This window comes from Canis lupus, chromosome 5 (genome assembly GCF_011100685.1).
Source record: "Canis lupus familiaris isolate Mischka breed German Shepherd chromosome 5, alternate assembly UU_Cfam_GSD_1.0, whole genome shotgun sequence".
NCBI classification, from domain to species: domain Eukaryota; kingdom Metazoa; phylum Chordata; class Mammalia; order Carnivora; family Canidae; genus Canis; species Canis lupus.
The window spans coordinates 9,713,598-9,726,489 of NC_049226.1; positions in this window are offsets into that span (position 1 = coordinate 9,713,598).

The window sequence follows — 12,892 nt, forward strand, 5'->3', positions numbered from 1 at the left end:
ACCATCTAGTGGATGAGACAGAAGAATAGATTACTGATCTGAAACAAAAGTAATGGTGAGAAGATGCAGGTATTTTTAGAACAGGGAGGGAGAGATTAATTAAACAAAAGGGGATCTGGGAAGATTCAATATAATGTATATATATAAATATATAATATAAATATTTTTAAAAAGATTTTATCTATCTATCTATCTATCTATCTATCTATCTATCTATCTGAGACACTCACACAGAGAGAGAGGCAGAGACATAGGCAGAGAGATAAGCAGGCTCCATGCAGGGAGCCTGCTGTGGGACTCGATCCTGGGACTCCAGGATCACGCCCTGGGCCGAAGGCAGATGCTCAACCACTGAGCCACCCAGGCGTCCCAATATAAATATTATATAAATTATTAATATATTAATAAAAATTATATAAATATTAAAATTATATAAAATATACAAATATATATATTTACTCATTCAGATGACCAAAATGTGTTTATCAGGTATATTTGATCTTCATCCAGAGTTTCTGAAAATATTTCGGAGCCATGAAGGTGAAGTGGGTGCCCCATTATTAATGCAGGTGACTTTTGGACCCCACTCAAGGATGGGGCTGGTTGCCAGGAGGATCAACCTTGTGATTAAAGGTTTGGAACCTTCAGGCTCCCTCCTCCAACCTCTGGGAGTGGGGAGGGGCTGGAAGTTGAATCAGCCAAGAGGCAATACTTAGTCAATCATGACTATGTAACAAAGCCTCCATAGAAACTCAAGAGGACAATGTTTGGGTTCTTTTTAGGGGAGCCTCCATGCTAGGGGAACCAGAATGCTTCCACATGCAACCTAGTAGGGCTTGTAGCTCCATGAGGACAGATCTCCTTTGTTCAGGACCTCAGTCTATGCATCTCTTCATTTGGCTGTTGATTTGCATCCTTTATCATCATATCCTTTTAAAAGCTGGTAAATGTAGGTAAGTATTTCCAGAAGTTCTATGAGCTGCTTTAGCAAATTCACCGAATCTAAGGAGGAGGTTGTTGACGCCTCCAATTTGTAGCTTGTTGGTCAGAAGCAAAGGTGACAGCCTGGCGCTTGTGACTGGCATCGGAAGTGGGGGGTGAGGAGGTAGTCTTGTAGGACTTGTAGTCTTGTAGTCTTGTAGGAGTGAGCCCTTAACTACAGGATAACCTGATGTTATCTCTGGGTAGTTAGTGTCAGAATTGGGTTGAATTCTCAGAACCCAGCAGGCTCTCTGACAATTGCTTGGTGTTGTGTTTGTGGGACCTCTTCCCACCCCTGCCATTGGAATTGGGTTCGGGAACCCTGAAAGAGATTGGTCACACTGACCTCTGTGAGGCCTTGAAGGAAAAGCCAAGCCTCCATCTTTAAGGCAGGCCTGGAGAGAAGGGGCAAGGGAAATGAGGAAACATGAGCAATCCTTAGAGATGAGGTGTTTTGACCGAGTTGGAAATCCCTATGGGAATCTAGAAGTGTTTTTAGTTGTTTTAAGATGGGGAAACTGGTGGCCCTGTGTGTGTTAGGTTGAGTACAAGGCTCAATCTTTTTCTGGAAGAAGATCGTTGTTTTGTTCCTGTATGGCTTGCAGGTGCTCGTGAAGATGTCAGGACTGGGAGACGGATGGTGCTGTTCAGGGAAGAGGAAGCAAGAAGCCTGGGTGGGGCCAGGGTCTGGGATGGGTGCCGCCTTGGTTAGAGTGTTTTTGGGGGCCTTTGGGAAGGAGTCCCATGCTAGATGCTCCCCTCACCCTTTCCTTTTCTGTTTTTCTTAAAATACCCTGTGTTCCTGCAGCAGTGCGGCTGCTAATCTAAAATAAAAACAGCAGGAAATGCAAATGGTCAGGTTCTCCTAGCAACAGGAGCCAACCCACGCAGGGCGCGTGTGGAGCAGAGCAAAGCTGTCCTGAGGCTGGGATTCGGGTGGCTGGGCAAGGAGCAAGTCTCCTCTCACAGCTTCACCCTCTGACTTCAGAGAGTGGCTGTCTGGTGAGTAGCCACCTGCTGTGCAGAAGGAACTCTTCGGGAACTGGATGGGGACAAAGGTCCTGGGGAGCAGGTGCAAGGGCAGGGGAGACAGGCAGCAGCTCGAGTTTAAGACAGCTGATGGCAGGGGTTGGAATGGTGCCTCTCAAGACCTGACACTAGGAGACTAACCAGGTGCATGATTGCGGAAAGGCCTGGATCCGTGTGCATGTGTGTATGTGTCCATTTCAATCAACCCATGGAGTCTTGGCATTCGTAAGGTTATGAAATAAAAGAACGTAAGGTTTCCCCCACTACTCAAAAGCAGAGTGTTCCTATGAAACCATTCCTAAATCAAAATGATATAAAATGAAGAGCCAATTACCATTAATTTATACGGAAAGGTTTTTAACAGTCGCAGACCCCAAAAATAACTTCTCTCAGGCCTTTCTGATATCTTAAGGCACATCTCACAAATGGATGCACAAAATAAACCAAAATAAAGCACAACTGCTTGCAGATGCAATTCAAAGCTCAGGTGGGCCCTTCTCGCTGTTGGGGGGAGCGGGTGCACACGCTGCCTTTTTGGGACAAACACACACCGAATACTATTTTCTTCTTTCACTTTTGTCACAAAAGTGAAATATCCTCTTTGGATTTCTTTCAGTTAGTGAAAACAGGTACTAGTACTGCACATCTTTTGTAAACGCCAAGTGGCATAAGGCAAACTTTCGGCAAGTGGAGGAAACCCGTGTGAGACGATTCCGCTTCCTAGGTAAGGAGATCAAAATCCGCAAACTGCAGAGGCCCTTAGACACACCTGGCTTGATCCCCTTCTGTTCTGAAGGAAGAAAGTGAGTTCTTTTTTTTTTTTTTTAAGATTTTATTTATTTATTCATGAGACACACACACACAGAGACAGAGGCAGAGACAGAGGCAGAGGGAGAAGCAGGCTCCATGCAGGGAGCCCGACGTGGGACTCGATCCCAGGACTCCGAGATCACGCCCTGGGCGGAAGGCAGACTCTTAACCACTGAGCTACCCAGGTGTCCCAAGAAAGTGAGTTCTAGAGATGTAAGTGACTTTTCCAAGACAGAGATCTCATTAGTGATGGAAGTGGTTCTAGGAAACAGGTATCCCAGCTGAGACTCTTCCATCTGAAGCCGAAGCTGCCTGCTGCTGGCGTTCAGGGCTTGATAATTAGAAGCCACGATAACCTTACAGGGGACCCCGGGAGGTGGAGGAATCATCTTAGGTACATCAAATAAGTCTAAAGACATTTGAGAGACGAATGGGGGCCACCACCCCTGTGGGGTACCATGGAAAAGTTAGCACCTGAAGGTGAGAGGCACTGGCTGGGGCTTAGAAAGGGAAGGATGTCGCTCAGAGTGCCACACGGCTCACTGTGCTGCAGGCGTTCCTGGGGGCCTCTCCCTGGGAAAGCGGAGGAAGAGCATCCCTCCCGCATCAAGGTTACATGGGGGGAAACGGGAGCAGGTGTGGGTGATTTGCTCAGGGTGACAGGTCCCAGAGCCAGAGATCTTGGAACGGAACTCTGGGATCCTGGCTCCCTGACTCCCAGGGAGGTCCCTGCGGCCTAGACTGGGTGGCTTCCTATTACATAAGCAGCTCTTTCATTACTCAGGCTCTGGCTTCCTCCAGCCTGTCTCCAGCAGCATTTCCCCCAGAAAACACGGTGGAAGAAAAGGGTTCTTAGTTCCAGTTGTGTCTTGGTAACCCGAACACCCAGTCAGTCTCGGAGGATTGCAGGGTGGGTAACAAGGCATGGGACAGGGACAAGCCACGGCGGGGAAAGTGGCTGGTATACTCACAGCCCGATTTTGGCGTAGGAATAATCCATACATCTGCACCCTCTACCTCCCTGTGGCCCCGTGGCCCGCCCTGGGCAAAGCCCTGGAAAGGTACCTTCGATCCTCACCTTTCCAAGCTGCCCCACCTTCCTGGGCCAAAGCCCAAAGTCAGTTGGTGAACAGAAGAAGGAATGTGGGCCTTGGTGTCAATAGCCTGGGCTCAAATTCTAGCTTAGTCACCAGCTGTGTGACCTTAAGCAACTTCACTTAGCTTCTGAGAGTTGGATTCTTCATCTGTAAAATGAGAGCAATTGTGTCTGTCTCAGAGAGCCATATCTCATGGATATACGTAAAGTGCTAGCACAGCCAGACACACAGTCGGCACGCAACAGACACTGGTTTCTGCACTTCTTACTTATGGTTGCGGTTGCTCAGGGACCAGGTGGGAGTTTCAACTGCTATTGCCAAGGCAAGGAATGCTATTTTCCAGGTAGCCCAAGATGAAACTTAGAGTGTAATTCTTCTACACACAAAAATTAGTTTGCCTTTATTATCGATTGAATCGGTTTTTACGGATTGATCTGAGATGGGAACTCTATGTCCCCATTGTGTCCCCAGCACCTGGTAGAGTGGGTACTCGACAAACTAGTATTGGGTGAATGAACAAAGGTGGTGTTTATGTTAGGAAAGGCATTTTAAATGAAAGATAATCAGCTTACAGGAGAATATTTGAAACCTAAGGAATTCATCAGTTTGATCTGCTTACAAAATCTCTTATAGGCCCAGAGAAGACAGGGCAGGGTCCAGGTTGGGCACGTAGTTTATGAAGCCATGACATATAGCTCCAGATAGCTCTGGACAGCTTCCTGGCTCAGCCAAGGCAACAAACTACAGTCACTCATGTAAATGGCTTTTGAGGGGGAGGGTCTTCCTAGTAGATCTCTGAGGGGCTGTTGGGGCCACTAAATGAATAGCCTTGGCCTTGACAACTCCATCCTCTCTGTCCATGCTCCCAGCAGATGAGGGGCATATTCAGCCGGGGTCTGCTCCAAGGAGTGGTTTATCTCTCTCTCTCTCCCTAGCCCCACCTGGCCATCTCATTCTCTCTCTGTCTCTCTCTGCATCTCTCTCTCTCTGGCTTTCTCTGTCTCCTCTCTCTGTCTCTGTCTCTGTCTCTCTCTCTCTCTCTCTCTCTCTCAAACGCACACACATTATGTGTGTGTACATTATGTGTATTATGTGTATATAATGTGTATATATACATATACAGATGCATCTGAGTTTGGATATTGATTTCACCATTTTAACTCCAAAAACTGTTTTTCAAGTGTGGATAGTTCTGGCTTATTCACTTATTCACTTATTGCTGGAGTTGTCATAAAAAATCAATTTCCCATTGCTGAAATGGTGGTTCCCCATGTTTCTTAGGGACTCAGCAAGGAAGATGGCCTCCCCATTGGACCTCCGGGAAATCACGGAGGCTGTTGGAGCTGTGGCTTAGCATGTGAGGTCCCAAGGGGATTATAATCCGCTCCCCCTGGGAAGAGTGCACCTGCTGAGTTTATTCCCAATCTCCTTGAGTCTCGCACTCACTGAAGCGTTCGGATCCTCTTCTTTATGCTTCCTGCAAGGAACACACTGTAGACCTGCAAGAAGAATCAGAATTCCAGAACCCCTAAGTGACAGGCAGGGTGTCTGGCCTTAACTGTTTCCTTTCTAAAATAAGGATCTTTGCTCTCCGGAATCAGGCTACCTGGTATCATTATCTGTGAAACTGGTGGCGAGTAAGAAAATCGTATTCCTCTTCATGGGTGGGAAATCAGGTCATCCCTCTCCTAAGGTATAGAATACTCCCCCGGGCTGTGGAGAGCAGATTCTGGTTTTTACCCAGAAAAACTATAGAGGAAAACTGTGGCTGCCTACTACTGAGTATCAGGGGAAAAACGGAGATATTTTTAACATACGGAATATCAGTGAACAGAATGCTAAGGAACCAGAAAACTTATTCCAATAAATATGAAGCATATGCTCTGCCTAAAGCAAACCCAGCCTTTGCTATATACAAATTCCATGAAGAAAAAAAAAATGTCGGAAATTGCAGAAATATCTGGCTACAACCATTTGTTGCAGTAGACCTGGAAGGCGCGCAGGGGGCACGGCCAAGGTGAGTGGGTGGGCCTGGGGTGTTGGTGGGGGGGGGACTTGGCCATCTTGTGGTGCAGGCCTGGGGGCTTGTCCAGAGCCCCCTGGAGTCCTGGGAGCACAGGCTCCAGATGGACATTCCCACACACACAACCCCAGTTTGTAATGTCAGGGTGTGCGTCACCAACAATCAGAACATCATCTCCAGCTTCACTACCTCGGATCCTCAGACGGCGGCGGCGGGGAGAAACGCCTGTCTCGGGGGCTGAGATTCCTGCAAGGAAAAAACGCACTTAGGGTTTTCTGCGACAGGTTCTTCCTTTTGCAACCCGGAGAGGCAATTTGTATTCGTCTCATTAGCGAAGTTCTAGTAATTGCGGATATTAATTTCATTCCTAAACCTGACAAATATTTTACTCTCTCCTGGAGTGGGTAATTGCATTCCCACAGCCTCTCCTTTTGTGCTGCCAGATGGGAAGGATGTGTATTTGCCATTTTCGTTAATACAATTAGTACCTTAGCCTGGCGCCTGCCCCCCTCCCGGGCTGCAGGCTCCCGGGCCGGGGCCGGGGTGGGAGGGGGGCGCAGGAGGAGGGGGCGGGAGCCCGGCCCGGGGAGCTCTCCCCCCGGCTCCCCCGCCTGCACCCCCAGGTCCCGGCGTCTGCAGGAGGCAGGGCGGGCGGGCGGCCCGGGAGCCCCGGGAGCCCCGGGAGCAGGGCGAGCTCCGCCGGGGGAGGCGAGGCGCTGCCAGCGCTAAACCGCGGCAATGAAAACCCCACCGCCAGCAACCGTGTGCTGGAGGAGGAACGAGTCCCGAGGCTGCGTGGAGCTGCCCCGGCCTCGGCTGGGCCTCGAGCGGCCCCCCGCAGCCCCCGCGCCCCCCTCCGCCCGCCACGCTCCTCCCCTCCCGGCCCCCGGGGTGGGGGGGGTTCCCGCCGAGCCTGTTGGGCTTCCCCGGGCGGGAGCGAGCACCCCTGCACGTTACCCTCGGGGCTTGCCGGGTGGAGGGCAGCTCGGGCCCTTTCTTTTTTTTTCTTTTTTCTTTTAAAAAATAGTTTATTTATGAGAGACAGAGAGAGAGAGAAACACAGGTACAGGGAGAAGGAGGCTCCATGCAAGGAGCCCCATGCGGGGCTCGATCCCCGGTCCCCGGTCCCCAGGATCACGCCCTGGGTTGAGGCAGGTGCTTAACCGCTGAGCCACCTGGGCTGCCCTGATATTTTATTTATCTATTCACGAGAGACACAGAGAGAGGCAGAGACACAGGCAGAGGGAGAAGCAGGCTCCATGCAGGGAGCCCGACGCGGGACTCGATCTCAGGACCCCGGGATCACGCCCCGAGCCAACCGCAGGCGCTAAACCGCTGAGCCCCCCGGGCATCCCCGCTCGGGCCCTTTCGGCCACTCTCACCCACGAGCCCTTGGGCCGCGGGCTGCTCGCTGGAGCCCTGGGGTCCGCCGGGTTCCACCCTCGCCAGAGCCAGAGGGCACCCCGTCCCACCCTTCCCCCTTTCCTGGGGCCTCCGTGTCGATCTGGGGACCCTTAAGGATGAGTTCCAGAGAGAAACCAGCGCTGAGACAGCCACAGTCGGCTCCCAGGAAGGAGTCTATCCTTCCAGTTTTTGAAACCAAGCTAACTGGAAAGACGAGCCCTTTGGCTGTTCCCACCCCCCTCCCCCCCATAGCAGTGGACTCAGGCTTCCTCTCCAACATCGACCCCACATCTCTTCTTCCCCCTCCCCGAGAAACCTTCCTTGACCCGGGCTGTGCAGAGGAATCCTCTGGGACAGTCCTCCACGTGCCCCATGCCCCTGTAGGCAACCTTGCCCTATATAATTGAAAGGGGAAGTACACCTTGCTCAGCAACCTGTTGCAAAGTCATCTCAAAACTGACAGCCTTGTAATGAGTTTCCTGGTGAATGAGTAGGAGAAACACACTCATACGTATTATTCGTTGCCTCTAAAACCCAGAGTCCTGCCAAGAGGACTCGTGCCTCTTTTTATGGGTAGATGTAACCAATCGTCTTTTCCCTTAGAGAGTACATCTGGATATGAACTAGACCATTAAATCCTTGGGAACTTGACTAATGAGGTAAACCCTTGAGATGTCTATCGTGGGAAGAGTGTAAGGGACTAGTATGATGCTCCATAAGACGTCAAGACGACAGGTTTCTCCAGACCATATCATGACAAAGAGCAGGAATGTTAACGCTGTCCCTGCCGCATGAAGTCAAATTGCTTCTGATTATTTTTGGTGGTAGGGATGGAGAGTAGGGGAGAATTTGTTAATTTAGTCTCTGCATACCAGCTTCCAAGGGCTCTGTTGTGTTGCTCCAACAGAGTAGCGGCAAGCAGAGTTGGCTGTAAATGGCACCATTGATTAAGTGTGTGTTAATGTATAGCTATTCTTCAGGACCATCTGGCTTTTCCAAGAGCCAGGAAGGAAGTTAAATGGAGATGTGATTGGAATCACACCTCTGCCTCTTTCAAGTTTTAATGGTGGCACTAACTCTGTAATTCAGAATGCTGGATTTGCTTTTGGATTACAAGTTTGGCAGGGGAGAATTGGTTGGGGTAGGACAGTTCTAGGACCTTCTACTTGGTTCTCCCTTCTGGCCATAATAGACCTCCCCCTATGGGTCAGGGAAGCAAAATGAAGTTTTTTCCAGTTACTAAGTGTATCCTATTCAAAATATACCTTCCAAGACCAAGAACCATGAAATTGATCCACGGTCCCACTGGACTTGAACAAAAACTCCATTTTTTACCTGACTTTCATAAACACACTCTGGTTAGTGATCCAAGAGAATATTTCAGGTTTTGGGATTCATTTAATTCAACTCGTTTCTTAACACCCTGAAGAATAGAGCATCCTCTGGGGCCTCCTGAGGGAATAGGGATAGCGGGTGGTTGAACAGGTGGCATATAACAGATCAATTTTAATGTTCTCATATCCTGTAGCATTTAGAATTCTTCCTCCATCTGTAGTATGCCAGAGAAGTTCTGACATTTTGATCTACTGGCTGTGACTTACTGTTGGGATTGGCCAACACACTTGTCTAGTCATGCCACTTCCCAGGTGCTCGAACCATAACATTAAATCCTAATCCCCAGTTAGTTGTGCATCCGTTTAGCTATCAAGTGTTAAGGTATGTCCTTCTTGGTCTAACAAACTTAGAATCCACTGAAATACATGCTCCCCAGAAACCTGTTGATACAGTTGATCAAGTCCTGCAACTCCTTCCGCAAATAGTCTTCTCTCCTTGACTCCCAGGCTTGGTACTTTATTCAGGCTGAACTATACTGCTCTTTAACTTTCCTTGAGGATCTGGAAGCCATGAGGGTAGTGGAGGGGAGTCCTGAGGGGAATTGAATTTCCTTGGTGCAGTCATTGAAAAGTTGTTATTCAGTGGGAAAAGGATTGCAGGATTTTCAGGGAGGCTTAGTAGGTTTTGAGTATTCACCTTCCCAGTCCCATCATGTCCACATAATTGTGTCCATCCCATTATCTTGGGGCCCCACTTCCTTCCCATCAGTACCCTCAGCTTATTCTAAGAGACTGAAATGGAAGGATTTGAGTATTTACTTGGGTTTGCAACTCTGTAACCATTAAACTTATTTTCTAGATTTGGTCTTCATCCATATCGATTCAGAGACTACAGGACATGGAGTCCTTTCGAGCTACCATAGGCACTTTCAGATCTTCCTTGGTTCTGATTTGGGTATTAAGAGGCTCTCAATATGTCCTTTTCACTGTTTACTCTCTGGGGAGCCATCAGAAGCAGTCAGCCAACTCCACAGTCTTTATGCTCACGATTGTCACCATGGAGACTAAGTACCACAGTAACTTTATTTCCATTGTCCTCCACCTGCACTTCATTCCGTGCCACCTTTATAGGATAAGTTGAGTCACTGTGATGCCACTAAATGCCATTATTGGAATGGATTACCAGTATTCCATTTTCTCTGGTAAAGAGAAACCTCAGGTAAAGAGATTAGTTCTGTGCTTTTCAAATACAAGAGCAATAGAATATCAGAATCCTGTTTTGGGGGACTGTTTTCCAGGCCCTTACTGGTATCTATTCTTATATCAGTTAAGAGCCTAGAAGGCAACACGTGGCATACTCAAATAATGTCACTGAGGTGGGTTTAATAAAGTGGCTGTTTATAAAGGTCAGGGCAGGGAGGCTAGATTGAGTAGAGCTCAATTCTTCATCCCTATCTCTGTCTCTAACCTTTCATGTCCTCATTATGGTGGAGTGTACTTCCTTGCCTCAGGTCTTTGGATTTGCTCATGTGACTTTTTGGCCAATGACATGTGAGGGGAAGTGAGAGGATGCCAGCTCCAAGCTTAGGCCTTAAGAAGAATCACGTGAGTGTGTGTGTGTGTGTGTGTGTGTTTTAAGATTTTATTTATTTATTAGAGGGAGAGGGAATGAGTGGGGGTGGGAGGAGGGATAGAGGGAGAGGGAGAAGCAGACTCCCTGTTGAGTCGGGAGTCTGATGTGGGCTCAATCCCAGGACCAAGAGATCATAACCTGAGTGGAAGGCAGATGCTTAACCGGCTGAGCCCCCCAGGCGCCCCCACAGGTTTTTGTGTGCTCTTATGAACCTCTGTAATCACCATGACAGAACGAAACACACTAGCCCAAGGAGGATGAGAGATGTATGGGACAGAGTTGGTCCAACTGTCCTAGAGACCTACAGTGAGAAGCAGCACAGCTGATCTAGCTGCCAGAGCATGACGTAAAGATGTCCAGCTGAGCCTGGCCTAAATCAACCAAGTTCTAGCTGACCTGCAGGTTTATGAGGACAAATGGTCATTTTAGGACATTGAGCTTTGGAGAGGTGGGTATGTAGGTTAGTATAGCAATAGCGAGCTGACACACTAAGATAAATAAAAACCAGTAATGGTGGGTCAGAACCTCAGAGATGTTGATAGTAGGCTTGAAGGATGAAGGGGAGGAAGAACTTGCTAGAATCCAGAGAGAGTAGCTACAGGTTGGGATGTTTGACTAGAGCTGTGACCTTTGGTACAGGGACATAGACAATTCACAGAAATCAAAGAAGGAGGCAAAGGGAGTATGTATCATCCCTTTGCTCCTAACCTCTGACCTCCTGCTGGTGTCTCTTATCATCGAACCTAGAAGGCAAAGGAAACCATTGATGCAGGTCATTAAAAAATTCTCCTAATGCAGAAAGCAGGAAAACAGGGTAAGGGAAAATGGAAAATATCCAACACGCTTTGCATGTTTGAAAATGTCTCTGCTTTATCTTTATACTTGTATGATACTTTGGTGGGGTACAGAATAATTTATTTCAGAAATTCAAAAAAATTTCCAGTGCAGTATTAGCTCTTGAGAAACTTCTTTTTTTCTCTAAAGATTAGTAGAGTCTTTTTTTTAAAAAAAGATTTTATTTATTCATGAGACACACACAGAGAGAGGCAGAGACACAGGCAGAGGGAGGAACAGGCTCCCCGTGGGGAGCCAGATGTGGGACTTGATCCTAGGACCCCAGGATCATGATCTGAGCCAAACGCAGAAGCTCAACCACTGAGCCACCCAGGTGCCCCCTCAAAATTAGTAGAGTCTTATTGTCCTTAAATATTCACAAATTTTTCTCCATGTGCTTTGCCGTGGATTTACTTTTATCCATTGTCTAGGTACTTCTAGGATCTTTTCAATCTCAAAACTGTGTCTTTTCTTATGGAAATGTTTCTAGAATTATCACACTAATAATTCTGTTTTCCTGCTCTCTTTTCCCCTAAATTTCTAATTTTCTCCTTTGTCTTTTTACTCTTTTTTTTCTGGGAGATTTCCCCCACACTTTTCCTTCAAACCCCCTGTTGAATTTTTTAAAAGATTTTATTTATTTATTCATGAGAGACACACACACACACACACAGAGGCAGAGACACAGGCAGAGGGAGAAGCAGGCTCCCTGCAGGGAGCCTGATGGGGGACCAGTCCTGGGATCATGCCCTGAGCCAAAGGCAGACGCTTAACTGCTGAGCTACCCAGGTGTCCCTAAATTTTATTTTAATAGCATTTAAAATTGAGATATGCCTCACATAACATATGATTCACTACTTTAAAATGAATGCTTCAGTGATTTTTTTTAGTATATTCACTGTGTTGTAAAACCATCACCATTATCAAATTCTAGGACATTTCTAACATCCCAAGAAGATCAGGACATTTCTAATATCTCTATACCTCATGGCAGTTAATGCCAGTTCCCTCCTACTCCTATCCCCTGGAAATCATTAACCTATTTTCTGTTTTTTTTTTTTTTTAAGACTTTATTTATTCATGAGACACACACACACACACACACACACACACACACAGAGAGAGAGAGAGAGCGAGAGGCAGAGACACAGGCAGAGGAAGAAGTAGGCTCCCTGCTAGGAGCTGGATGTAGGACTTGATCTCAGGACTCCGGGATCATGCCCTGGGCCAAAGGCAGGCGCTAAACTGCTGAGCCACCCAGGGATCCCCCTCTTTTCTGTTTTTATGGATTTACCTATTCTGGACATTTCATTTAAATGGAATCATACATATGTGGCCTTTTGCATCTGGCTTCTTTCACTTAACATAGTTTCTTTTTTAAGGCTTATCCATGTTGTATTATGTAACAGAACTTCATTCCTTTTTGTTTTAAAGATTTATTTACTTATTTTCGAGAGGGGCGGGGGGAGAGAGAGAGAGAAAGAGTGAGTGGGAGGAGGAGTAGAGGGAGAAGGAGAGAATCTCAAGCACACCCCCCACCCCATGAAGAGCCTGACACGAGGCTTGATCCCTTGACCCCTGAGATCATGACCTGAGCTGAAATTAAAAGTCAGACACTTAAGTCACTGAGCCACCCAGGTGCTCCAAGACTTCATTCCTTTTTATGGCAGAATACTATTCTGTTGTATGGATATACTGCATCTTGCTTGCCCATCAACTGGTTGATGGACATTTGGGTTGTTTCCAG